The sequence below is a fragment of the Astyanax mexicanus genome, chromosome 13 (genome assembly GCF_023375975.1).
Source record: "Astyanax mexicanus isolate ESR-SI-001 chromosome 13, AstMex3_surface, whole genome shotgun sequence".
In the NCBI taxonomy this organism is placed as follows: domain Eukaryota; kingdom Metazoa; phylum Chordata; class Actinopteri; order Characiformes; family Acestrorhamphidae; genus Astyanax; species Astyanax mexicanus.
The window spans coordinates 29,277,501-29,304,346 of NC_064420.1; the positions used below are offsets into that span (position 1 = coordinate 29,277,501).

The 26,846-nt window shown below is 39.4% G+C and overlaps 1 protein-coding gene and 1 long non-coding RNA gene across 5 annotated transcripts in view; one reads left to right on the forward strand and one right to left on the reverse strand.

The window, feature by feature from the left end:
• Positions 1-26,846, forward strand: part of sulf2b (sulfatase 2b) — a 345,428-nt gene that overhangs the window by 2,221 nt on the left and 316,361 nt on the right. The window lies entirely within an intron of this gene.
• Positions 11,036-11,935, reverse strand: LOC111192348 (uncharacterized). The gene is made up of 2 exons (XR_007441556.1): positions 11,657-11,935; positions 11,036-11,154 (listed from the first exon to the last, which is right to left on the reverse strand). It is a non-coding gene; the product is annotated as an uncharacterized LOC111192348 (long non-coding RNA).

Sequence of the window (26,846 nt, forward strand, 5' to 3'; positions counted from 1 at the left end):
TCGGCGTGTCTTTAGTTTCCGCCCGTTTTCGTTTTCCGCCAGTTCTCGGCGCCCTATCTCTTTATTAAAGCGTTTTTTTTTTTGCGGCCGAGTCCCAATTCACTAGCCAGGGCAGCGGCCTGCCACAAATTTGATTGGCAGAGGAGAGCATTTAAAGATTTTACACCACACGTGACTGGAAGTTCACTGCGCGTATACCGTAAAGACAAGAAAAGTTCCGGTGCTTTAAATGAACACTGTCAGAATTAAATCCTTCTCAGTAGTTGGGTCCGGTATGGGTCCGTATTGGACAACGTCTGGGTCCGGACCCGGACCCCAGTCTGCAAATATGTGATCCCTGGTCTAGACCATATACACGGTTCTGTTTTATAAAACCACTCCTTGCTGCCCTGCAGAGAACAACAGGTTCAATGTTCAGTTTTACAGTGTTAAATATGTCAGGTCAAGAAAGACTTTCTTTATTTTATATATTTTTTATAAAAACAAGTATTTATGTTTAGTAAAATCAAGAAAGACCATATTTTATTTTTTATAAAAATATATATTTATGTTAATTTTTTTATTTTTATAAAAAAAACTTATTTTTTTAGGAAATAGTTCAACTTAACAGAGATAAATTGTTGCTGTTAAAAATGCATTTTCCAATAAAGGGAGTATTGGCAAAACTGGTTATAATGTTTATGTTAAGGCGGCGGGAGGTGGTGTCTGCAGCTGCTGAAAGTAACTAATAAAGTAACTTGTAAAGTAACTTAGTTACTTTTAAAATCAAGTAATCCATAAAGTAACTAAGTTACTTTTTAAAGGAGTAATCAGTAATCGGATTACTTTTTCAAAGTAACTATACCATCACTGCAATTGACATAAGAAACTTTTGCAATATTGATCTTTACAGGTTGTGTCTACACAGCAAATTCAAATTTTTATATATTTTTTTGGGAATAAACTCACTAAGAGTTAATATCAACTTATTTTAAGTTTATACAGTGTATCACAAAAGTAATTGCACCCCTTACATTTCTGCAGATACTTAAGTACAGTACAGGTCAAAAGTTTGGACACACCTTTTTTTTTTTCAATGCGTTTTTTTTTATTGTATTTCATGACTATTTACTAGGGGTGTCACGATCTCGATATTTTATCGAAATCGAATCGAAATGAGGTCATGGTCTCGAGTATCGAAGTCAAAAAGAGGATCGACGATCCCTCCCGCGCGCGCTACGCAAATAGCGCAGCGCGCTACGCAAATGGCGCGGCACCAACACAGCGCATCCTATTCATTTAATAGCGCAGCCCCGCCCTCAGTTCTGCTGTGTGAGAGACAGCTGCCTTTCAACCACGGAGGAGAAACTGAAAACGGATTTATAGAAATATAGACAGGGCTCTCAAGTTTTGAGTGTCGGCGGGAGTGTGATCACTGTTTTTATCTGTCCAACGGGGGAGGGGGGGCGGGGGTTGGGCCCGCAGGTTTTGTATCTGTATCTAACGGAGGGGTGGGTGCGCGCAGGTGAGAGCGTGTGAACTCGCTGAAATGCGTGTGTCAGTGTGACTTGAGAACACTGACTATAGATCACAGTGAGGTGGATTAAAAATCTTAAACTTATAATTGACTACACCTGTTGCTTTCCATTGAATTAAAAAAACATCTTTCTCTCAGATAAAGTAAACACAAGCGTGTTTCTGACTAAAATAAAAGCTTTTCAGGAGAGATATAAGTTATGTGTAAATATTTATAAGACAATACCTGACAAAATCTGTTTTAATGACGTTAATAAACATCACTGTGACAGCGCTAGTCACAGTTTCACCACATCACTTATCTAACCAGCCTGTACTGATTTCTGCCCCCCAATAATGCTTTCAATAACCTCTAATAGCCTTTAATAGTCTTCAGTAGCCTTTAAAAGACTTACCTGGCGGCCGTGGTGTGTCCACTAAACTCCGTAGTTATAAACATCCTGAGGTTAGCAGCGCGATAACTGACCTGTTTATAATGTAATCCGAGCAGTGACTCCGTGTCGGCTGTTCTAACGTGCTGCTGTTAGCTGCTTGGGCTGAAAGATGAACTGTAGTGAGCTGTATTATCCGGTTAGTGGGGTTAAAACCTTCATTTGTTTACAGAAACAGTAAAAACGGACTGGCTGAGCTCTGTAGCCCGTGGCTGGGCTGTACTGAAGTAGTGACTGAGTGAAGAGAGCGGGGCTTGTGCTGCTGCTGCAGCTCCGACTAGTGGTTGGATGAAGAACTGCAGCTTCATGTAAGTGAGCAGTTTCACCAGCCATCCACACACAGCTCTGATAAACTGCTTGTTTTAATAGTGCACACTGTTGCTACCAAAATAAGTCACTAGATGGCATTACCATATATATCTTAATAAATAATAATAATAATATTTATAATAATAATAATAATAATAATAATAAATATATTATTTAAATTTTATGAGGCATAAAATAATAACAAGAAAAAAAAACAAGAAAATCGAGAATCGAATCGAATCGTGACCCTCAAATCGAAAATGAAATCGAATCGAGGATTTAGAGAATCGTGACACCCCTACTATTTACATTGTAGATTCTCACTGAAGTCATCAAAACTGTAAATGAACACGTGGAGTTTTATGTACTTAACAAAAAAAGGGAAATAACTGAAAAAAAAAACATTTTTTAATATTCTAGTTTCTTTAAAATAGCCACGCTTTGCTCGGATTACTTTGCTTTGCACACTCTTGGCATCATTCTCTCAATGAGCTTCAAGAGGTGGTCACCTGAAATGGTTTTCAGCTGTGCCTTATCAGGGTAAGTTAGTGGAATTTCTTGCTTTATCAATGGGGGTTGGGACCATCACTTGTGCTGTGCAGAAGTCGGGTTACTACACAGCCAACAAAATAACTCAATATACAGCCATTAATGTCTAAACTACAAAAGTGAGTACACCCCTAAGAGAATACTCCACTAAATGTCCAAATTGAGCACTGCTCGTCATTTTCCCTCCAAAATGTCATGTGACTCGTTAGTTTTACTAGGGCTGCGTCCAGAAACCCCAAAAGTGTCTCCTTTTTCCTACCGATCCTCCTCCTCTCCTCCGTGACCCGGAAACTGATTTCGTGACGCCATCTTGCCGCCTGTCCGAATACCGTAGGAGACGAAAGAAGCCGCTTAAAATCCACCTGTAGGAGGCTTCCAACGGAGGGTGCATCAGTGTATCCTACTCCGGAAGACTTTTAATGATTTTTAATGACATCACTGCATCCACGCCCACAGAGCACGCGAAAATGGGGAAGGCAACGCCCAAATATACGTCATAAACATATTAATTAACTAGGTTCCTTATCTAATTAAACAGCCAGTAAAGCAGTAATATAATTTATAGTTTAGATAAACTGTATGCTCAGTAAAACTATATTTATGACCCTATGTGTATCATGTTATACATATAAAAACATATATTATTTATAATATATATATATAATTTTAATTAATTCATTTATTTACTTATTTATTTTAACTTTGGGACTGATGAGGAAACTGAATCCCTCATAAGGCTGAGGTCAGACAGGGCTGCCAGAGTCACTGGTCAGAGATGCCGCCTAAAATGCGGCTGGGAGTAAACAGGATTTTATTGGAATATCTGAATTTTTAGCTGTGTGTGATAGTAATGTTCTGAAACGTGCTGAAAGTGAGCGTTGTGATTGGCTCACTTCAACGGTAGTCAACATCCTATCTAAAAGGGATCAGCTGTCCCATTTCTGCAATTACAGCTCCTTCCCTCCATTCCTCCTCCTCCTCTCCTCTCCTCGATTCCTCCACCTTCTTCCGGGGTAGGAGAGGAGGAGTAGGAAAGGAGGAGTAGGAGAGGAGGAGTAGCAAAAGTTTCTGGTCGCAGCCTAGGTCTCAGGTGTGCATATAGGGAGCAAGTGTGTTCAGTTTTGTAGTAAAACGCTCACACTCCCTCATACTGTTCACTAAAAGTTCTAACATGGCACCTCATGGCAAAGAACTCTCAGAGGATCTTAAAAGACGAATTGTTGCGCTACATAAAGATGGCAAAGGCTACAAGAAGATTGCCAACACCCTGAAACTGAGCTGCAGCACAATGGACAAGACTATCCAGCGTAAAAGAGCTAAAAAGAGCAGGGTCCACTCAGAGCATACCTCGCGTTGTTCGTCCAAAGTGGTGGGGGGTCAGGCTCTGGTGTAAAGTGGACTTTTGGTGTAGTAAAACAAGATAATAAGTACTTTTCTTTGATGAACAGCACACCTTGGTTCTTCCACAGCTTGCTGAGATCCAGTAATTTTGTGCATTTTGGCAAGCACTCTGTACAATGGCCGGATCTGGGGATATTTTGCCTCGATAAATCGCTTTTTCCACTGTTATCCAGGTTCAAAGTAGCTTCACACCTCCTTGCTAGAATCCGGAGAGCCCTGACATTTAAAACGAGGCATTAATAACTTAAAAAGTGCACAAGAAGCTTACTAAAAAACATGGTTTACATCCTATAACGCAAGCTTTCAGCTCCTGGAGCCGCCATCACTGTACTGATAATGACATAGACATTTCTTTTTTTGAATTGTTTGACATAACTCATTTTAAGACCTATTAAAGTTATTTTGTCACAAGATATCATTTTGTCTATATATCCTGCAGTCCTTGAAACACATTTGCTTTGATGTTACTGCCAGAAAGATGAGAAAACATCCATGTAATATGTGTCTGTTGACGTATTCTCTTATCTTCTCTTATCTCTTATCTGATATCAGGATCAGATAAACATGCTTTCAGGAGTGAGGTTGGTGCACCATTACACTGAAAATTGCATATGGCTCTGGAAAAATCAGCAGTCGTTTTTTTTTTTTTTTAATCGTGTTTATGATGTCTAGGTCTAGACTGCACAAATTCTTTTTGGGGACAAAAAAAGATCCCTGAGAGTTAATATAAACTAATTTTAAGTGTTTATATGCGTGACCATCGAATACACTCTATGACAGAGTTAAAGTAACTCTTTTTTTTGGGCCTTTTGGCCTTTTAACTCAGTTCAGGAGTTAAATCTGCACTTTTGTGGGAGTTAAAATGCTAAAATCCCATTTAGAGTAAAATACAGCTCTCAGCTGGAGTTCATTTTACCATAAACTTCTTCACAATGTTAAGAATTAATGCAAAAAATTGTGTTATTAAACTAATATTATTAAAAACCATTGCAATATTTTAAAACCCTAGAACATTTAGGAGTAAAAATTACAAAAAATACATCATTATTGATTACAATAACAATTTCATACTCAACAAGTGCATTCTATTATTTTTTCATTGCAGTTCTCAGTGCATTGCCTGCACTTTGTCACACTTTGTAACTTGCTCTTATAGCCAACAACACATCAGCTAAGCAAACAGCCATTATATAAAATATTATGAAACACCCCATAAAAGGAAGTCCTGGTGGACAAGACTTCACACTGATGGTAAGCTGGGATTGGGGGACACGCCCATTAGAGAGTTCAGTCACGCTCCTCAGCGCCTTGGAATAAACTCTGAAATAAACTCTACACCGCCAAAAAGTTCCCCTCAACTCAACTTGTAGTTTAAGATGGAGAATAAACTCACACAATTTAACACTTCCACACATTTTTGATTAACTCCAGATTTTTTAAAGCTCCACTAGGTAGAATTGAGATTTTGTGCTCGTGGGCTCCCCCTACAGTTGTAGAGTGTAATAAATGTTTCAGGCGGATTAGTTTCTCTTTCTCGCTTTCTGGCTTTCACAGACATATTCAGTCTCTTTGCAGCTTCTGCCAGAGTGTCTGTATGTTAGTTTGTAAAGAATGAACCAGTAATCCTTGTAGAACTGTTAGAACTAAAGGTCGGAAAGCAGGTCGCAGTTCTCGCGAGCGTTGGTCGCGGCCGCCTCGGAAAACTTACAGAGTCTGGTTTGAGCTCAGAGGAGCTCTGGCACAGACACGAGAGCACCGCTATTCCTCCTATTACACCTCAATGCAGCGCTGCAGTTTCTTTGATCTTTTTTAAAAAGATCAAAAAATCAAGGAAATCCTACCTAGTGCTGCTCTAACTCCAGAAATTTGCTGTGCAAACCCTTGTTAGTGTTTGCTCCTACTGAATACAGACAGAGCTGAGTCATTAAAGTGGGTACAGTAATCGCATTGAAGAGTGCGGTTGGCGTACAAACACTCGTTGATACAGGTGTTTGTGTGCATGTGTTTATGTGTGTGTGTGTGTGTGTAGGAGTGTGAGGGGGTATTTATCTTTACTTTGGCGTGGGCATTCTGAGTGGCATGTTTGCTTTGGGTAGCTGGCACTAGCATGGCCTGCAGTGGTCTCGCTAATGTTTGCATTTCCTTACTAAATTCCCACAATACGGACCGTTGGTTTTGGGGTCGACTTGTTTTTTTTTTTTTTTTTTTTTTTTTTTTTACGAGTTCTGACCACTGAGTTCTCTGGGTCTACCTCAACCTCAACACAGGAAAGGCTTGCTTGAATCTCTTCCTCACAGACCCTTAGACACCCGGAACTCTGAACCGTAGGCATGGCCAGCGGTCATGTTTTCATTCTGTCGTGTTTTTCTTTCCAGCTTTTTGCGAGGACGGCGTGGGAGGGACGTTAAATATTCATGAGGTGACTCGGTCGGACTCTGCAGGGGCGAGAACTCGCGCCGCCTGTTCATGAAAACAAAGTGAGCGGGGCTCGGTTGCTGGAGCCAATTATGCAGCTCAGCAGTCTAAATGATGGAACTTGATAGGGTTGATGTGCAGGCGAAGACCGGGCTCGGTTAGTATGCGGCGTATGCAGACTAATTAGATGATGCATCGAAATGTGGTCAATCATTTATTAAATTTGATCCAGGAGTCGCTGTCTGGCTGTCTGGATCAATCTGAGTCAAGACGTGCTCGCTTCAAAACACCGGCCAAAAAAAAAAATAAATAAATAAAATAATCTAATGAGCAGATACAAAACTGACATTAAAGCAGCAGTCCTTAAGAGTTTTTTTCTTTTAAATAGAAAACAAACTAGTACACTGTAAGCCTGGATAAGTTGAATTTACTTCAAAAGATTTGAGGGAACCGGTTGCCTTAAAAAAGTTAAGTAATGGGTAATGAAAACTTAAGTTAGCATAACTTAGAACATCAAATTTTAAAACTAACGAACTAAGTTCACAGTTTCAAAAATGAACTAGGTCACAGGCCTTCGAGTTTTCCCCCTTAAAGATGATAAGTTTTGGTATTTAGCGCCCTCTCTGGTGAGAATGTGTAATTGCACCGAGCATGCGGAAGAATCATTTTAAACTGGGCGGGTGTGATGCGCTCTCCTTTCAGAGCGGATGAATCCGATTCCAGGTTATGTTCAGTCAGAAACTTCAATTCAACTACACACTTTGGTTTTACTCTGGTTAAATGAGCTAATGAGCTCTGAGTTTCCTATTCTGAAGTCTCCATTGCTCCACCAGCCGCTCGCGTTCAGTAAAACTGAGCCGGATCCTCTTTCAGAGGATGTACATGTGACATAAGTACGTAAATACACGTGTTATGGCCAAAAGTGACTTGACACCCGAGATTTTAGAATAAGTGTATTTGGCTTAGCAGGGATGGTCATTCCAGCACACTGGTATCATTACAACAGATATAAGAAGTGAGTAGGCTCTTTGCAGCTTTGGCTTGGTTTCACATTCAGTCTTTTAGTGTTCACAAAAAACATGAATGTGTTCATTGAACACGATCATGCCCAACACCATTTGGTTACCTGTTGCCTGGTGCTGCTAATGGTGTTGCTACAAGAGCTACTGCGAACACAGAGATATCAGAATAGCTCACTCAGTCTATGTCTGCTCACTCATGCATTGTTAAACCAAAGAAATGCAGAATTTGAACTAAAGAAAAACTAAACTGTCCACACTTTTAATTGGTACTGTTTCCTAATGAAATCATAATGTGGCAATATTTAAACGCCATCTTTATTAAGTAACTCACTCATATCACTGTATTCTACACAAGCGTGTTAGGGCCAGTATAGTTTCTATTGGTTCATTACAGTGTATAAGAAGTTGAAAAGACAGAAATTGAATGATTCTTGCACTATAATGGGAAAAAATAAATAATTGAATAAAACTCAATATGCTTAATTTCTTAAAGAACTAATGATTAGGTAATGCTTTAATTGCATCTGTACATGATCTACTTCGGTACCCGGCCTTCTACAAGATCAGGTCAAATGAGTTCTGCAAGTTTATCCTCATTTATCCTCATATATTTGACTCTAAAAAAGCGAGTTTATTTTACAGCTCATGCAGTTCTGGTGAAGACGTTCAAGCAGAGGACAGTTTATAAAGCTGAGAGAGGAGCCATTCCAGCGATTTCTTTCATTTATCAGGGGAACAGCTGCTGAAAACACTCTTCCCTTAGATCACGGAAAGGAGACGGAGAGTTAGAAAATGGAGAGAAATTGTGCTAGAAAAAAAGAAGAAAATGACTAGCACTCTATATCACTAGAGAGACTTTTGGGGTTTTATAGCTTTAAAGTAGAACCACATACAGTATCTTAGCATGATGAAATTGGAGTGTACTGTATCTTATTTATATATATTTAGGACAACTGTAATAGATTAATAATAAAGATGCACTGAGTGTTTTCAATATTTCAATACCTATTCTAGAGTCTTGGGTTCAGGTTTTGGGTTTACAGTTTTTATGCATCTTGGCATGTTCTCCTCCACCAGTCTTACACACTGCTTTTGGATAACTTTATGCCACTCCTGGTGTAAAAATTCAAGCAGTTCAGCTTTTTTGGTTTGATGGCTTGTGATCATCCATCTTCCTCTTGATTATATTCCAGAGGTTTTCAATTTGGTAAAATCATGGAAACTCATAATTTCTTAAGTGATATAATTTTTTTTCCATAGTTGTATTTAAATTCATTAAAAATATCCTGACAAAGCGGAGAGAGTGCACAGTTTTAGCGCAGAAAAAGGGGGTAAGAAGTTTAAAGTGGCGAGAGTGCTCAGTTGTAGCGCAGAAAAACGGGCCAAAGAGTCTAAAAGCGGAGAGAGTGCGCCGCAGTTTTAGCGCAAAAAAAGGGGGCAAAAAGTCTAAAAGTGGCGAGAGTGCTCAGTTGTAGCGCAGAAAAACAGGCCAAAGAGTCTAAAAGCAGAGAGGGTGCGCAGTTGTAGCACAGAAAAACGGGCCAAAGAGTCTAAAAGCGGAGAGAGTGCGCAGTTGTAGCTCAGAAAAATGGACCAAAGAGTCTAAAAGCGGAGAGAGAGCTCAGTTTTAGTGCAGAAAAGCGGGCCAAAGAGTCTAAAAGCGGAGAGGGTGAAGTTGTAGCGCAGAAAAACGGGCCAAAGAGTCTAAAAGCGGAGAGAGTGCACAGTTGTAGCGCAGAAAAACGGGCCAAAGAGTCTAAAAGCGGAGAGGGTGCACAGTTGTAGCAAGGAAAAATGGGCCAAAGAGTCTAAAAGCGGAGAGAGTGCACAGTTTTAGCACAGAAAAAGGGGGTAAGAAGTCTAAAAGTGGCGAGAGTGCTCAGTTGTAGCACAGAAAAACGGGCCAAAGAGTCTAAAAGCGGAGAGGGTGCACAGTTGTAGCAAGGAAAAATGGGCCAAAGAGTCTAAAAGCGGAGAGAGAGCTCAGTTTTAGCGCAGAAAAGTGGGCCAAAGAGTCTAAAAGTGGAGAGGGTGCGCAGCTTTAGCGCAGAAAAATGGACCAAAGAATCTAAAAGTGGAGAGGGTGCGCAGCTTTAGCGCAGAACAATGGACCAAAGAGTCTAAAAGCGGAGAGAGTGCTCAGTTGTAGCGGAGAAAAATGGGCCAAAGAGTCTAAAAGCGGAGAGAGTGCGCAGTTGTAGAGCAGAAAAACGGGGCAAACAGTCTTAAAGGGGCGAGAGTATTATTTAAAGTGGTATATTTCATTATTTGTTTTATTACAGAGTATGTGGCCCGTGACTTTAAATACATTTCTCCTTCTGGCCCCCAACAAAAAAAGTTTGGACACCCCTGGATTAGATTAATGGTTTGTGTGAGCAGTGATTCATGGAAATTTAAGAATGACATTATTATTATCTTTCTTTTTATCTCTCTGTCTCTCTGTCATTTTCACTCTCTCCTTCTCTGGTTATTTAAACTACTTGTCTTTCAGCATACCTGGCTTTAACCTTTGACCTCTCTCTACATGTGTGTGTCTGTGTGTGAGTTTGTGATTATGTGTCTGTGTGTGTGTGTGAGTATTTGAAACTGCATGCTGCCTGAATGATCAATCTGTATTACTCACCTTATTTGTGTGTAAAGAGGATTCCCACCATTGATGCCCCTTTCATTACTTGACTGGCGTCTATCAGTGCAGGCAGATCAAAGCCAAGCTACGATTTGGCAGAAAGCTCTTGGAAAGCCAACAGCTATTACAGATATTACAGATATATAAGCTGCGGTCCAATCTGAAGGGAGCTGCCTAGGTAGTCATTGCCTTCGAAGGCAGCTCCCTCGTTCGGCAGCATTTTCACCCATAAGGGATCTTATAAGGCAGCGCGTTCGGGACACGCTCTGGAGTCAGCATACGTCATCACGTCTAGCGCGCTGTGCTCGTGAGCTGTTTATAAATAACTAAAGTTAATGATCACTTACCTCGGGATAAATCTCAATGCAGCGGCAGCTATTTCTCTTTTACTCATCCAAATATTACATATATTTAAATATTCATGATTTACTTTAATTCTACACTTTTCCTCACTTAATTCTCAGAGTATGGTCAGTTTTATTTATGTATTTAATTTATTTTTGATTAGATGCTTCATAGAAATGCATGAGTAATGAAACCATAATATAATAAATATTTTGTATGAGCCATCAGAGCTAAATAATCAAACTAAGCTACGTTTCACACAATAGTACATTCATACACAGTCAGCTAATTTATCTTTACCTTTTAGTTGCATAAAACACATGATTCATAAACTTTTTATTTATTTATTTACCCATACCCACTAGTTGAGATGTGATACTACAATAAGCATAGTGACTATAAAACACAGCAAGCAAAAATAATAATGTTAAGAGAGAAAACTTTATTACATTCAAAGAAAAAAAAATATATTCATAAAGGGAGCTAACGCTGCCTCCAGCCGGTCTGACCAGCGTTCACCTTCCCCGGCCCACGTTCATCCCTGTGGAAAAAATAAATCTGAATTAGTAACAGTGGTTTATGGAGAACACGCTCATAATTCCACTATTTACACAATTAATCACTCAGTTACAGGTAAATCTAGTTATTCCCTCTAACAATTAAACTGTTTACGCATTAAATCACTAAATTACAGGTTATTCTACAGTGTTACACTATTTACACAGTAAATCACTTAGTTATACGTAACAGTGACTTAAAACAGTTAAAACTTTTTATACTGGACGGCCAGGGTATCTTTGTTTCCTAGCGGGGGTTTCCTCAGCGCTGCAGCCGCGTTTGGTACTCTGTAAGTCGGCTAGATGCGTGTTAGCTTACCCGGTAAATTAGCGCGATAAGCTAACGGTAGCTTCCGCCGGTCAGGTCTTACATTAAATGAAATACAGGCGAAAACAACGATGGAAAACAACTTAAAACAGTCTAAAATATGCTAGTTTGATAAACCCACGCAGCGGTGAGTGGAAATACAGGCGGGAATTACTTACATTTGTACAGAAACTCCGTGGCAGGCCGGCTCCGTCCGCCATGTTTTTAAATCTGAGCGCTGGAACTCTGAGCTGGTGAAATGCATCATGGGATTGCCTTCGCCGTGAAGGATACATCTCACGCTGCCTTCAGAATCGGGGTAAAATAAGGCAGCTGCCCAGGTAGGCAGCACATGCTACCTTCCGAATGGGACAGTCCTTTTCTCGGGAGCGCGCCTATGCTGCCTGCAAATGCTGCCTAGTTGGGCAGCTCCCTTCAGATTGGACCGCAGCTATAATGTGATAATGTGTCTCCTGGCACATTTATATGCTTTTGCTTTTTGAGGGAAGAGTTGTGTGTGTAAATGTTACTACCTGTAGCTTGATTTATGCCTTTTTATTGTCATTTAGAGCATTTATTTGCAGAAAATTAGAAATGCCTTAAATAATCACAAAAAGGATGCAGAACTTTCGGACCTCAAATAATGCAAAGAAAACAAGTTAATATTCATAAAATTTAAGGAGTTCAGAAATCAACATTTGATGGAATAACGCTGGTTTTAATCTCAGTTGTCATGCATCTTGGCATGTTCTCCTCCACCAGTCTTACACACTGCTTTTGGATAACTTGATACCACTCCTGGTGCAAAAAATTAAGCAGTTCAACTTGGTTTGATGGCTTGTGATCATCCATCTTCCTCTTGATTATATTTTAGAGTTTTTTTATGCTCTATTGCAACAATACCTACCCATATACAATCCTTTATAAATACTGGAAAGTTGTAAGAATACTATATACTGTCTATTCTGAGGAATAATTTGTGTGTCTTGGTTTGTAGGTAAGTCGAAGCTCTGCGCCGTTTTAAGGAATTGCTGATAAACTCTAAGCTGTGCCTGGTGAGCCCTGGGTCAAAGGTTAAAGGAGTGTTTCAAGAGGAAACCTTTAGTATCTTTATTATTGAGGAAGGTACATAGAGTAAAAGAGAGAAGGAAAGCTTTAGAATGAGGCCTGTCACAATAAGTGGTGCAGTCAGTTAAAAAAATGATATAATTAATCACAACAATAAAATAGAAACCTTAAAAAATGCTGAATATTTTTTTACAGGAAGCAAAATGTGCCAATAAATCCCCATAAATCTTTCAACCTATTTTTAATTGAAAGCCCATTGGCATTTTAAATGGGTGTATTTGCATTCTCATGCTCTTAGATTGTCATTATTATCAGTTGCAATCTTTTTAAAATGATATCATTTAAACAATAATATCATTTATCACAATTATTTATTGTATCTATTTTCTTTCCATTTTTCTTCCCAATTTAAATGACCAATTACCCAACTCACTCATGGGGACCCCTATCACTAGTGATGCTCCAACACCAGGAGGGTGACTAGCACATGCCTCCTCTGATATACCTCTTTTTGAATATGTAGCATCACAGCACACTCGGAGGAAAGCGCAGCGACTCTGTATCGATACATCAGCTCACAGACGCATAATGCTGATCGACATCACCCTTACCCACTCAGAGAGAGCAAGACCAATTGTGCTCTCTCAGGGCTCTGGTAGCTGATGGCAAGCTACATAAACAGGATTCGAACCAGCGATCTCCTGATCATGGTGGCAGCGCTTAGCCCACTGGACCACTCGGAGGGAGACCCTCATTACAGTTTTTCTAGGACAATATATTGATATGGAAGCCTATCTAGAATGTTATTCTTCAATGAAAGAGACAATAAGCATTAAGCATTTTATGTGTAGGTATAAACACACACACACACACACACACACACACACATACACACACACACAAATTAGACAGAGTACAGCGAGCGGTGTGTGTTTGCTCCAGTATTCAGCTAAGGCGAGAGCTAGAGCGGTATATATAATTCAGTGGGTCAAACATCCCCCCTCAGTGGTACAACTTGTCTGGATTATGTCTGCGAGGTCATGGTGTGGAATAGCAAATAGGAACCCCACTTTACCTGCTGTGTGTGTGGGTGTGTGTGTGTGTGGCAGGGGGGCGGGGCTGTGTTTGTGTGTGGCCTTGCTGGGGGGGCTATTGGCTCAAGCTTCTGTTTTCGTATATTATTTACACTCAAGCCATGTGCCCTCCTCCCTCCCTTTTATTCTCATTACTCTTAAACCCTCCTTTCATCCATCTACCTGTCTATCCATTCATCTATCCATCCATCCATCTATCCCTCCATCCATCCATTCATCCATCCATTCATCCATCCATCCAACTGAACTGTCGTAGCGAGAAGCCGCTCAGATCAGCCCGTGACACAGGCGACACAGCTAATAGGCCTACGAGTCATCTATAATGGATGAGAACCACATCCTGTGCACACTCTGACTGGTCTCACTAAGCATTCTCTGGATGAGTGTACCAGTTTCCTGTGTCACTAACAGAGCTGTCAAAGAATGCGGTCTTGCCAGACGCCGAGCGCGAGCTGACGTTTCTCGAGTGTTTTTGCCTGTTGAAAAGGTCACCGCGAGACGTTCAGGGATGTTGAACACAGTTTTGAGGTTTTGATGAGTTTTTGCGAGTATAAACAGTGTAATATGAAAAAAGACAGTATTAACGGCAGCGAACGACGAACAGACAGCATTTGAAAGGTCTGTATCATGCAATTCTCCTGCAATGCTCTTGACTTTTCCTTTTTAATAATCTCTTGATGTATGATGTAAACTGCAGGAAAGCTGATGCTTGAAAAAAAAAACTTGCTTTTTACTCCCCGGTTTCAAATATCTCCTATTAAATCTACAGCAGGTAAATCCCGCCCACAATATCACAATAATGTTATTAGGATTGTTTCAACCTAGACAATTTGTTTTTATAAAAAATGCGTATCATTTATTGTCAGGACGGACAGTTCGTTTAGAAACAGGAGAGTCGAGGGGCACATTGAATACTGCCGTGATTTGGGCAGCCGTGGTTTTATGTTTTTTAAATACAATCCGGGTTAGCACCCGAACATCCCTTTGAGACAGCTTCCTCTTGCGTCCACAGTTAATCCTGTTGGATGTGGTTGGTCCTTCTTGGTAGTATGCTGACATTACCCTGGATACCGTGGCTCTTGATACATCACAAAGACTTGCTGTCTTGGTCACTGATGCTCCAGCAAGACGTGCACCAACAATTTTTTTATTAAGCGTAACATCGTAACACAAACATCACGACAAAACTAAATGAGCATCTTTGCAACTGGTCTCTGCCTTGTATTCATTTCCCCCTTTTCTTAAAGCAGAGAAAGGGCTGAAGTTGCTGGCAGCGCTCGGAGCTGCCCGGGCGGAACAGATTGGGCCTGATCCGGGATTTGGACTTCCGAAAAGGGAGACGGCTTCCTGGGTTTTGCGGCCCGCAGCTTTTTTCTTTTTGGCTTTGTTAGGTGCAAACAAAGTCTTGAGTAAAGGAAAAAGGACTGCAATCCCCCCCTCCAGCCCCCTCTTTTTTTTTCTTCTTTGATTGGACTGTGCACTTGCATCAACCCTAAACAGATCAGCAGGGAGCCTGCTCTTCTAATTCACCACCACTTCACCCTGCTAATAGTGTGTTTGCTAATCAGCGGGAGATTGTGAGTGTGTGTGAAAGTGAATGTGTGTGTGTGTTTGCTTTATTTCCTGTTTTCCAGCTCATCGTGATGTTGTGGTGGTGTGTGTGGGCTGTTTAAGATCTGCTCTTTTAACCCTTGTGTGTGTGAAGTCACCCACATGGGGCCCACCCACAGGTTATTGAAAAGAGAAGCAATTGGATGAGTTGCATCATCAGGGCTGACAATGGTGGAATGATGATTCTTTACACTTGCATGGAAACGAGAAGCATTGAAACCAGTTTTACGCTGTTTTTAACCTGGTTTGAGGGTCATTAACTAGACTTTAGGCCCAATTTCAGCTTCTTTTGGCTTCAGCTTACGTTCATTTTAAGGGGGGTGCCAACAGCTTATAGAAAAACACGATAAACAAGCTGTTAGATTTGTGACGTGTGACAATTTGGTCGCTTGGCAAACCCAACCACTTCCTTACACAGGTGGCGTGGGAAAGAAACTGCCGGTATATTCGCTGCAAATGTGATTACAGCTGTGTTGTTATTGCTTTCACATGTACAGTACAGGCCAAAAATGTGGACACACCTTCTACCCTTTTTCAATGCGTTTTCTTTATTTTCATGACTACTACTAGGCATAAAACTATGAATGAACACATGTGGAGTTATGTACTTAAAGGCACACTAGGTAGGATTTCCTTGATTATTGAACTTTTTAAAGAAGTGAAATTACAGCTTTTTACGGCCGCGACCAACGCTCGCGAGAACTGCGACCTGCTTTCCAGAACGGCGACCTGCTTTCCGACCTGTATGTAGTTCTAACAGTTCTAGAAGGACTACAAAAAACCTGCTATTTGGAGTTGGTTAATTCTTTACAGAAGCTTTAACTAGTAGTGACGAGCACAGCAGCTCTTTTAGATGAACTGAATTATCATAATCCGTTAACTAAAACGATTCGTTCAAAAGATTCATTCATTCAAACAAATCTTTTGTGCTGTTCGTCTGTGCTGTACCTGAGAAGCCCCGGTGAGTTCAGATAGTACCAGATAAAGACAGATTATAAGTAAATCAGTGGGTTTTTCTGTTTTGTAAGGAGCTTAAAATGTTAATAAGAGAGTTAAAAGGTTATTAAAACAACCAGAGTGTAAATATGTGATGTATAAGTTGAGTTAAAGCGATTGTTTTAACTGCTAAAGCTTATTACTGTATATCTCAGGTAGATACGCAAATAAGTATAGGTGTGTTCTGATTAGACATTGGGTCTTGCCCTACATATGCGTAAAAGTGTTTCCCCTGCTTCCTTATTTAAAAAAAAAGGCTCTCAGAAGCTACTTTTGTGTAGATTACCTCTTAGTGAGAGATCATTGACTGTTCAATGCACCCATTTTGCCCAGTTGACAGACTCTTTTGGTGCACCATTGGACAGAGAGAAGCACAATGGTCAGTTTGATCAATTACCTTTCTTTTATGGCAGGGCTTCCATAAAAATGGCATCTTTCAGCAGGATAATGCTCACCCACCCACAGCAAGGGTTTCCCAGGAATGTCTTTGCCAGATTGCAACACTTTCTTGACCTGCCAGGTCACCAGATTTATCACCAATCGAGTATTATAGAACCAATGAACTTGTGCAATGAACTCTAGATGCTGGTATCCTATAATATAATATATATTTAGACCTTTGTTGTAGAGCGACAATCTACTCTGATGGCTGGTGTGATGATATGATATAGGGAGCCATCACCCATGCAAGTCAGTCACCCCTAGTAGTAATATGAGGGACACTCATACTGTATCGCACAGCTGACCAATATGTTCAAGACATTCTGCAGCCATGATTGGTCTTTTCTTTTATGGCAGGGCTTCCAACTATGGCTGCAGCTAATGATTATTTTGGTAGACGACCTTTGGTCATGCCCTCCGTCTTTGCTTGCTGTGGGTATGAATCATGTTTCTAGCTTTCTTTATCATTTTTAAACTATAGAAACAGCTGAACGTGGGATGTAAAAGTTGTTGAAAAGTCTAGAACATTGCCGTTGTAATGAGGAAAGTGCTGCTACTTAGTGAGAAAATGTGTCATTTTGTTGTGTTTGGGCACTTTGTGTTTCTGTCTCCAGTACTTTGTGTAATTCTACAACTAAAAGATTAGTCTACAACTAACATTTGGAATCGACATTGTGAATTACCCAATAATTTATTCTCCCGACGGACAGTTCTGGTAAAAACAGGAGAGTTGAGGTGCACATTGAATTCTGCCTTGATTTGGGGGCGTGATTTTATGTTTTTTTGGATACAATCCGGGTTAGCACCCGAACATCCCTTTCAGACAGCTTCCTCTTACAGCGTCCACAGTTAATCCTGTTGGATGTGGTTCTGTGGTTCGTCCTTCTTGGTGGTATGCTGAGATTACCCTGAAAACCGTGGCTCTTGATACATCACAAAGACTTCACAAAGACTTGCTGTCTCAGTTACAGATGCGCCAGCAAGACGTGCACCAACAATTTGACCTCTTTTGAACTCTGGTATGTCACCCATAATGTTGTGTGCATTGCAATATTTTGAGCAGAACTGTGCTCTTACACTGCTAATTGAACCCTGAAGATTGGCCACCAGCCTGCTTCAATTTAGCCATGAAAAATGTTAATTTTCAGCAGGATAATGCTTATCCACACACAATAAGAACTTTCCAGGAACATTTCTACTAGATTACTACATTTTCTTTAACTCGCAGGTCTTCAGATTTATAATCAATCAAGCATTATAAGACCAGCTTGGGCACCAGATTTGGAAACCAGTGAGTGTAAATACAAAAATACAATAAAAAAAATACAAAAAGAGTAATATGTCTACTCGCCTACTACCAGACACATCTGCTATGAATGGAACATTTTAAAGTCACACTTATTGACAGAATTTGAAGGAATAATATTGAATGACACCAGGCTTTTGTTATCACTGGCGATGACTCTGAATAACTGAATTCTGAAGATGCGCCGGCAGACTGAACATCAGTCATGCAGCACAAACAGCAACTCCGACTGCGTGCGAACTGATTGACAGTCATGCTTTTATGGTTTGTTAATTACTCTGAAGGTTAAAGGTCTGTTCCAATTACAATTTGTTCCACAGCGCAGAGCGTCTTGGAGACTGCAGAAGACACGCTGTTCGGTGGTCGAGTGAGAGATAATTAGAGGAGGAACATTTGGGTTTGATAAAGTAAAGCATGATAAACAGAGAGAGAGAGAGAGAGAGAGAGAGAACACCAGCGAGCAGAGATGGATGATGACAGGTTGACAGAAAGATGAGCAGACGCAGTAGAGTGTGTTTTATGGGAAGGGTTTGCTGACACACACACTCACAAAACATCTTAAGTTATTCCTTTCTCTCTGACAGAAATCATTTGTATTTCGGGGGTGATCCTGTTGGGAGAATGTGGCTATGTGTGTTAACGTCACATCAATAACAATATGAATTTTTTGTCATTTTAGGTCATACAGTTAGGCCAATTAATATATAAATTGGACTGTTAAATAATCTTATCTTCATGATTTGGGCTCTGCATTCCATATCACTTGATGTGAAAGGAAACAATTGAAGTGTAGACTTTCAGGTTTAATTTAAGGTATTAAAAAAATATATCTAATGAAGGGTTTAGGAATTACAGCCATTTTTCTACAAAGCCTCCTCATTTCAGGGGCTCAAAAATATTTTTTACCACTTTAAAATAAGACTACCTTTATAAAAATCATTAATAATCAGTTGTAACACATTCGTAGAAAGGGCAACAATGACTTGTTGTTTGCCAAAAAGTGAACCCACAGCCATCTATATTGTTGCCCTTTCTACTTATGTGTTATTACTAGTGGTGTCAATCGATAAAAAAAATGTAATCCGATTAATCACTACAAAATTCTGTGATTAACTTCATTTAATCGCATTTGTTTTTCTTCAGACGCAAATTATTATAGTGGATATTTAAATTTAAATAAAAAAATGAATGTAAGAAAGGTAAAATGCAACTATATGTATATTAGTGGTGTCAGCTAAAATAATAGTATAATCTTGTATGTTTGAGGGGAGATCAAATAAACATAGGGTGCTGGAATAAAGAATGCAAGATAAATTGGTTGTGAGGATTTCTGAATTCGAATTGAATTCGATGAGTAAAGAAATCAGAGATAAGGAGCAGGGCAGTGCAGAAGTGTGGGTCTGTGTGTGTGTGTGTGTGTGTGTGGATGTGGGTGCGTGTATGAGTAAGAGAGAGAGGCAGATAGAGAAAGAGAGAGAGAGAGAGAGAGAGAGAGAGAGAGAAAGAAAAAGAGAGATCTCTAACCGGGTCGGAGCTAAAAGTCTGAACGAGTGTTACTGCTGGACAATGAGTGCCGCCATTTAATTATTCAGCCAGAAAACCAATCAGTGCGTTGGGCGGGGGCGGGGCAGATTTACAGCGGAAGTAGGGGGCAAACTTGGTGCCTTAAGTAACTTGCGTTAAAAAAATAATAACGCGTTACTGATTATAAATTAACAGCGTGTTAACGCTTTAACGTTGACAGCCCATTAATGATTATTAATGATTTTTAAGTCATTAACAACCTAATTAGTAACTATTAATACACTAATTGTAAACCATTTATAAACCCTTTATAAAGGTAGTCTTGTTTTAAATTGGTACCAAAATAATTGTACAAATGAATTTTATGTAATGTATTTTTCACACTATAAAGCACACTATAAGCCACCTAGCTCTTTCACCATTTTGCTAACCCTGGCTAACACTGCTGGAGCAGCATTAGCATAACCTGCTAACATTACCTCTTAGACATTTCATCTCAAATCCAATATGGTGGCATGCAAGATCCCAGATCATAAAGATTGTGTCGAACCACAGCTCTGGAAAAAAAAATAAGAGACCACTTAAAAATGATGAGTTTCTTTGGTTTTACCAAATTGTAAAACTCTGGAATATAATAATCAAGAGGAAGATGGATGATCACAAGCCATCAAACCAAACTGAACTGCTTGAATTTTTGCACCAGGAGTGAAGGCATAAAGTTACCCAAAAGCAGTGTGTAAGACTGGTGGAGGAGAACATGCCAGGATGCATGAAAACTGTGATTAAAAACCAGGGATATTCTACCAAATACTGATTTCTGAACTTTTCAAACTGTATAATATGAACTTGTTTTCTTTGCATTATTTGAGGTCTGAAAGCTCTGCATCTTTTTGTGATTTCAGCCATTTCTTTTTATTTCTCATTTTCTGCAAATAAATGTTCTAAATGACACTTATTTGGAATTTGGGAGGAATATTGTCCGTAGTTTATGAGAAAAAAGCAACAAAAAAAAAACAGCAGTGTTTTCTGCTGACGTTGCCCCAGAACCGATACTGAATATGGGATCAGCGCCATCTCCAACCAGCTCAGATAAGCCTTCAAGCCTTGGAGAAGATCTAATATGAAATGCCAGTGTTTTCATTTGGACTTTATTTCTGTTTGTTTTCGAAATCTGGCCTGTGTGAACTGCATGCAAGGACAGTGTGCTTCTTATTAGCAGGCCAACATAAACATTTTCAGTGTGGTGTATCATTCAGGGCTTGGCCTGGAGCCATCACTCACAGAGACATTTTCACACAGAGCAGCAGGAACGCCAGCCAGATACGCAAACACGCTCCGAGTCAGCTCCTTTAACCTAACAACATGTGTACATGTGTCAGCGATGATAGTGCTGTGCTGTGTTTGTGCGTGTCTTGGCATAATTAGGATGTTTTGGAAAGGAATATCTACATAAACGGCCTTCAACCAACACCTTCAACCCTAAAAGTGGGCCTGAACTTTAGTTCCTTACTTTTAGAAGTAGATTTCTGACTGTTTAGGAACTTTAGTTTCAGAAGTAGATTTCCGACTGTTTAGACACTTGAGTTCCTTACTTTTAGAAGTAGATTTCTGACTGTTTAGAAACTTTAGACCCTTACTTTTATAAGTAGATTTCTGACTTTTTAGGAACTTTAGTTTCTTACTTTTAGAAGTACCTTTTCTGACTGTTTAGGAACTTTAGTTCCTTACTTTTATAAGTAGATTTCTGACTTTTTAGGAACTTTAGTTTCTTACTTTTAGAAGTACCTTTTTCGACTGTTTAAGAAATTTAGTTTCTTACTTTTAGAAGTAGATTTCTGACTGTTTAAGAACTTTAGTCCCTTACTTTTAGTAGTAGATTTCTGACTGTTTAGGAACTTCAGTTTCTTACTTTTAGAAGTAGATTTCCGACTGTTAAGGAACTTTAGTTCCTTACTTTTAGTAGTAGTTTTCTGACTGTTTAAGAACTTGAGTTCCTTACTTTTAGAAGTAGATTTCCCACTGTTTAGGAACTTTAGTTCCTTACTTTTAGAAGTAGATTTCCGACTGTTTAGGAACTTTAGTTCCTTACTTTTAGAAGTAGATTTCTGACTGTTTAGGAACTTCAGTTTCTTACTTTTAGAAGTAGATTTCTGACTGTTTAGAAACTTTAGACCCTTAGTTTTAGAAGTAGATTTCTGACTGTTTAGAAACTGTAGTCTTTTACTTTTATAAGTAGATTTCTGACTTTTTAGGAACTTTAGTTTCTTACTTTTAGAAGTACCTTTTCTGACTGTTTAGGAACTTTAGTTCCTTACTTTTATAAGTAGATTTCTGACTTTTTAGGAACTTTAGTTTCTTACTTTTAGAAGTACCTTTTTCGACTGTTTAAGAAATTTAGTTTCTTACTTTTAGAAGTAGATTTCTGACTGTTTAAGCACTTTAGTCCCTTACTTTTAGAAGTAGATTTCTGACTGTTCAGAAACTTTAGTCCCTTACTTTTAGAAGTACATTTTCTGACTGTTTAGGAACTTTAGTTCCTTACTTTTAGAAGTAGATTTCTGACTTTTTAGGAACTTTAGTTTCTTACTGTTAGAAGTACATTTTTCGACTGTTTAAAAACTTTAGTTCCTTACTTTTAGAAGTAGATTTCTGACTGTTTAAGAACTTTAGTTTCTTATTTTAAGAAATATTTTTGTGACTGTTCAGGAACTTCAGTTCCTTACTTTTAGAAGAAGATTTCTGACTGTTTAGGAACTTCAGTTCCTTACATTTAGAGGTAGATTTCTGACTGTTTAGGAAGTTTAGTTCCTTACTTTTAGAAGTAGATTTCTGACTGTTTAGGAACTGTAGTCCTTTACTTTTAGATCATCACAGCTTTTTTCCTTTTTTTGCATCTTGAATTAGGACGTGTCGGTTTGTGTTTGGTATGGTGAGGGTGCAAAAAAAAGGCATGTACTAATTCTCTTAATTAATCATGGGTGTGTTTTGCGTGTAACATGAAACATGAAATCAGTGTGTCACTTGCCTCACATTCCCTGCTCACAGCTCTGACTTTGGCAAGTTGGTATCTTAACAGCGCTGCCCTTTGCGCATCTCAGCAGAGGATACTGACCTACATGTTCACGCTGTGAAGGTACGCCAGCAGCTCATTTAAGGCAACATAAATGTTATTTTCTTCTTTATTTAGTTGATTGTTTATTGAGTTAAATGTCTGGTTTGTGCTCTGCAGCATGTACATAGCCATTGTAATATAATTAAATACAGTAAAGTATTAAACTTAAAAGATTAATATTGTGTACTCATGCACTCAATCTTTTTAATCTTCTACTGTAAACACTCGCACATTTATTTTGTCAAGCTGCCTTGTACACAGAGTACATAGACATGCAGTCAGTGTAACGAGACTAAAGAAATGACATGAGAGAGACAGAGAGAGAGAGAGAGAGAGAGAAATGAAGGATTTAGTGAAAGCGAGATAAGAAAAAAGCAGGTAAGCTTTAGCTCTCCCCAAAACTCCCCTTCCACCCCTCCACCACTCGCTTTCCTCCCTTTCGCGGCTGTTTTGCGCCACCATGTCAAGCCAACCTGAGCTCTCTCATTTCTCGCCTCACTGCGCCCACTCTTTCTTTTTTATCCTCTCCTTTCTCAGTCTTTCTTTCTTTCTGTCTCTCTCTTTCTCTCTCTCTCTCTCTTCCTCTTGAACTTGGCCAAGCTCCTTCCAGCACAAGACGGGGCTTAGCGAGAGATAAGCCACACGTAACTGGGCTTCATGCATACTTAATCTGATAAGGGTCATTGGGTTCATTGGCGTGTGAGTTCTGCGGTGGAGGGGTCTTGACTTTGCTGCCATTATACACCCCCCCCCCAAGTCCAGGTCTACTAATCCTCTCTCGGGACATATATATATATATATATATAAATATATATTCTATCGGTGAGGTTGCACAGCGGTGCTGTTGTTCTGAAAGGAGGGAAAGGAGTAATCTGAAAGCGCTACATTTTTTTTTACTATATATAATTGTCATATCCCCGTAGCAATTTGGCTTGCTGCTTAATTAGCTCAGCAGTTTAGCTGAGATTATATGCGCAGCAGGTGAAGTCAGAGTGCGGCGGCGTGCTTAAATTACCCAACTTTTCAACAATTTAGCTTAGCGGCCGCGAGGATCGGCTTAGAGACCCGAGACCTGCCGTTATTGTCTGTGATCTTTTTTTTTTAACAGCAATTATAATACTAATAAAGGGAGGATGAAAGTGCACATTTAAAGTCTACATTCATAGACACTGCATTGCTTGATTTTTTCAGTGGCAAAATGTATTTTTTTAAATGTTCAGAGAGGGAATTTGTGTAGCAATACAGACTGAATATGACTAAAGATGAGGCTTTAATTCTAGGGGCAAAAAAAAACAAAACAAAACAAAAAAAAGATATCATAGTTGTTATAAAAGTGATGGTCAAAACCAGAAGAAGACGATATTTTGCCACAGAAATTATTGCGATAAACAATATTGTTGGCATTCTTAGACCACTAATTTGGCACTAATAAAATGATAACATAATATAATAACAATAGAATTAACCCTTTTAAAGAAAATAAACTTTCCATTCCTGTTCATGCACCTAATTTTGCAAAAACGTGCGGAGGCAGGGGAACCATGCCCCACATCATGACGTGCAGCCCCGGTCTGTCCCAGCTGATCCGCGTTGTACCGACATAAAGACCCTGCGTGGTGATGGTAAATGGAAGGCTGAGGCAACATGAACCTAAGAGACACTAAAGTCTCTAAAAGCCGCACTGGGCCGTTATTATATTTCTTTAAGTTAGATTTGGGTGTTGATGGAGGGCATTTTTTCTAATAAAGGTATGTTTTGAGTTAATGCCGATGCCGGCTGAGAGAAAGCACAATTGGTCTTGCTCTCTCTGGGTGGGTAGATGGTGGTCTCTCCCTACATCACTCCCCACCACAGGGTGATGTCGATCAGCACAAGGCGCCTGTGAGCTGATGTATCGGAAACGAGTCGCTGCGCTTTCCTCCGAGTGCGCTGTGATGCTACTCGGCAATACTGAATCCGCAGCAGTTTGAAAAGAGGCGATGGATAAATTCACGAATCATATCTTGGGATCATACTGATTGTCTGCAGTCAAATAAAAGTCAAAGAAATGTACTTAAACCCTTCAGTTGTTCACTTTCATGCCAAGCTTTCTGTCATACCTATACTCATAAATTACAGTGGCCCCAAAATAGAAAGGACACTAAGGGACACTACAAGAGAACATCAAACAAATGGTCTATATCAGGGGTCGGCAAAAGGTGTCTCGCGGGGCAGATGTGGCCCACAAGCATGAAACATCTGGCCCTTGAGGTTGTTTATATACAGTATGTACTATAATGAACGATAATGAAAAAGATATATATATATATATATATATAATGCTTCTCTGGCGAGCTTTTGTTTACATACCTCCCCGTCTCTTTGTTGCGCTCGGCATGACTTTTATTTTAGTTTCTGCCCGTTCACGTTTTTCTGCCCATTCTCGAGCTCCTTATCTCCATATAAGGGTGTTTTTTCCCGGCCGTTTCTCAATTCACTAGCCGGGGTCGACATGGATTTGATCCCGCATGAGGAGCTGTTTTTAGGTTCTTCTTGGGTTTACCTACTTTGAGATTAACTGTTCTGCAATTGGGTTCAACAACACTCTGGGCTGGAGAGCTACTAATCTGTAGCACTCCATCCCATTACACTTCATTTTCCAAAACAGCCCACCACGTAATGGCTTGGAAAATATCAAACTTAATTGCCGACCCCTGGTCCATGTGTTAAGATTAAAAAAATGAATGATCATCTGTGGTTTAAGAGGTTAAAAAGAAAATTACAAAACAATAAAAATGTATTATGTCATATGTCATATCTTGTGCACAGCAGATGATCTTTGGGCATTTTCAATACCAACATTTAGAAGACAAAATTGGATGTAAAACAGTTACCCTATCAGCACTGCCAGTACTTACATAACTATTGGAAAGATAGTTAATTAAACTATTTAAAATTAATATTTTACTATTCATTATTTATTTAACTATTTAGCTATTTAATTAAGCATTTGATTTGCAAAGGTGGTCTCACAGAGTGCAATTACGCTACACATCGTGTGTTGCAAAGATTGAAATGGATGAAAGTTAGAAAGTTATTTACCAGAAAAGTGTCAAACCATAGACTTCTATATTTTTTTTCCAGTCAGCCGCACAGACATGCAAACACGTGTCTGCTGGGACCACGAGTGATTGAAAAATCAACAGGGGGTGTCGCGCTAAACATAAATAAATGATGACAAATTGTGGACGGATCAGTAAATAATTGATGGGGTGAGGGGGCGACGGTGGGGGGAACCTCTGTGTGTTTTGTGTGAGGGTGTATCACGCTGAGAGCTTCGCGCTGAGAGTTTCAGCACACACTGAGGGGTCAAACGTGGCGTCGGCTGGAGTCACTTTTCATGGTCCTCTATAATGCCTGTTCATTGAAGTTCAGAACAAAGTTAGCAGAACTAATGATTTTGGAATGAATGGATTTTCAGGTAAAGGCATTTTAAATACATGCATTTAACCCTTAGAACCCTACGGACGGATTTTCCCTCCAAAATCGCACCTTGTGTTCTCAGATTAATTACTCAGGAATCCCTTCACACATCAACATAATCCATATATGGTTAGAAAGGGCGGAACTTACTCTTTCTAAAAATAGCTAAATGACCCCAGTGCAGTAAAGCTAAATCTACAAGAAACCCATTGAGAAAAACACCTAAAAAAGTGATAGATCTCCTTCCCCAACCAATATTATTTACCTTCAGTGCTTCAAACATATTTATATGATGCTTTAAACCAATTAATATTAGTAAACGACTCAAAAGTGTCCACAGAAAAAGTGTGCATTACCTGCTTTACTCAAACTAAAGCTAGTTATGGTGTGTGCACTACTTTATATAGTTTTCATTTATTTTACTTGCATATTTTTACCAATTAAAAATAAAAAGTTTAGATTTTTGTATATAGTTTTCTTTGTGTGTCCTGATCAAAATACTGAAAGGTATAGGCTGCTTTGAGTGTCAGGTGGTTTTTAATAATCTACATGTATCCTAGAGGTGTGATTATCAAGAAAAATAAGTCCGTCTGATGCTGTTCCTCCATGTATTTTGTCAAAGTTATAATTAATAGGCCATGTAATAAACTTTAAAATCATCAATATTCTTATGCTTTCAACTCATAAACACTCTAGTCTAACCATTTTTGAAAACATATCTTAGGTGTGAACATATTTAAAGTCTATACATTCAA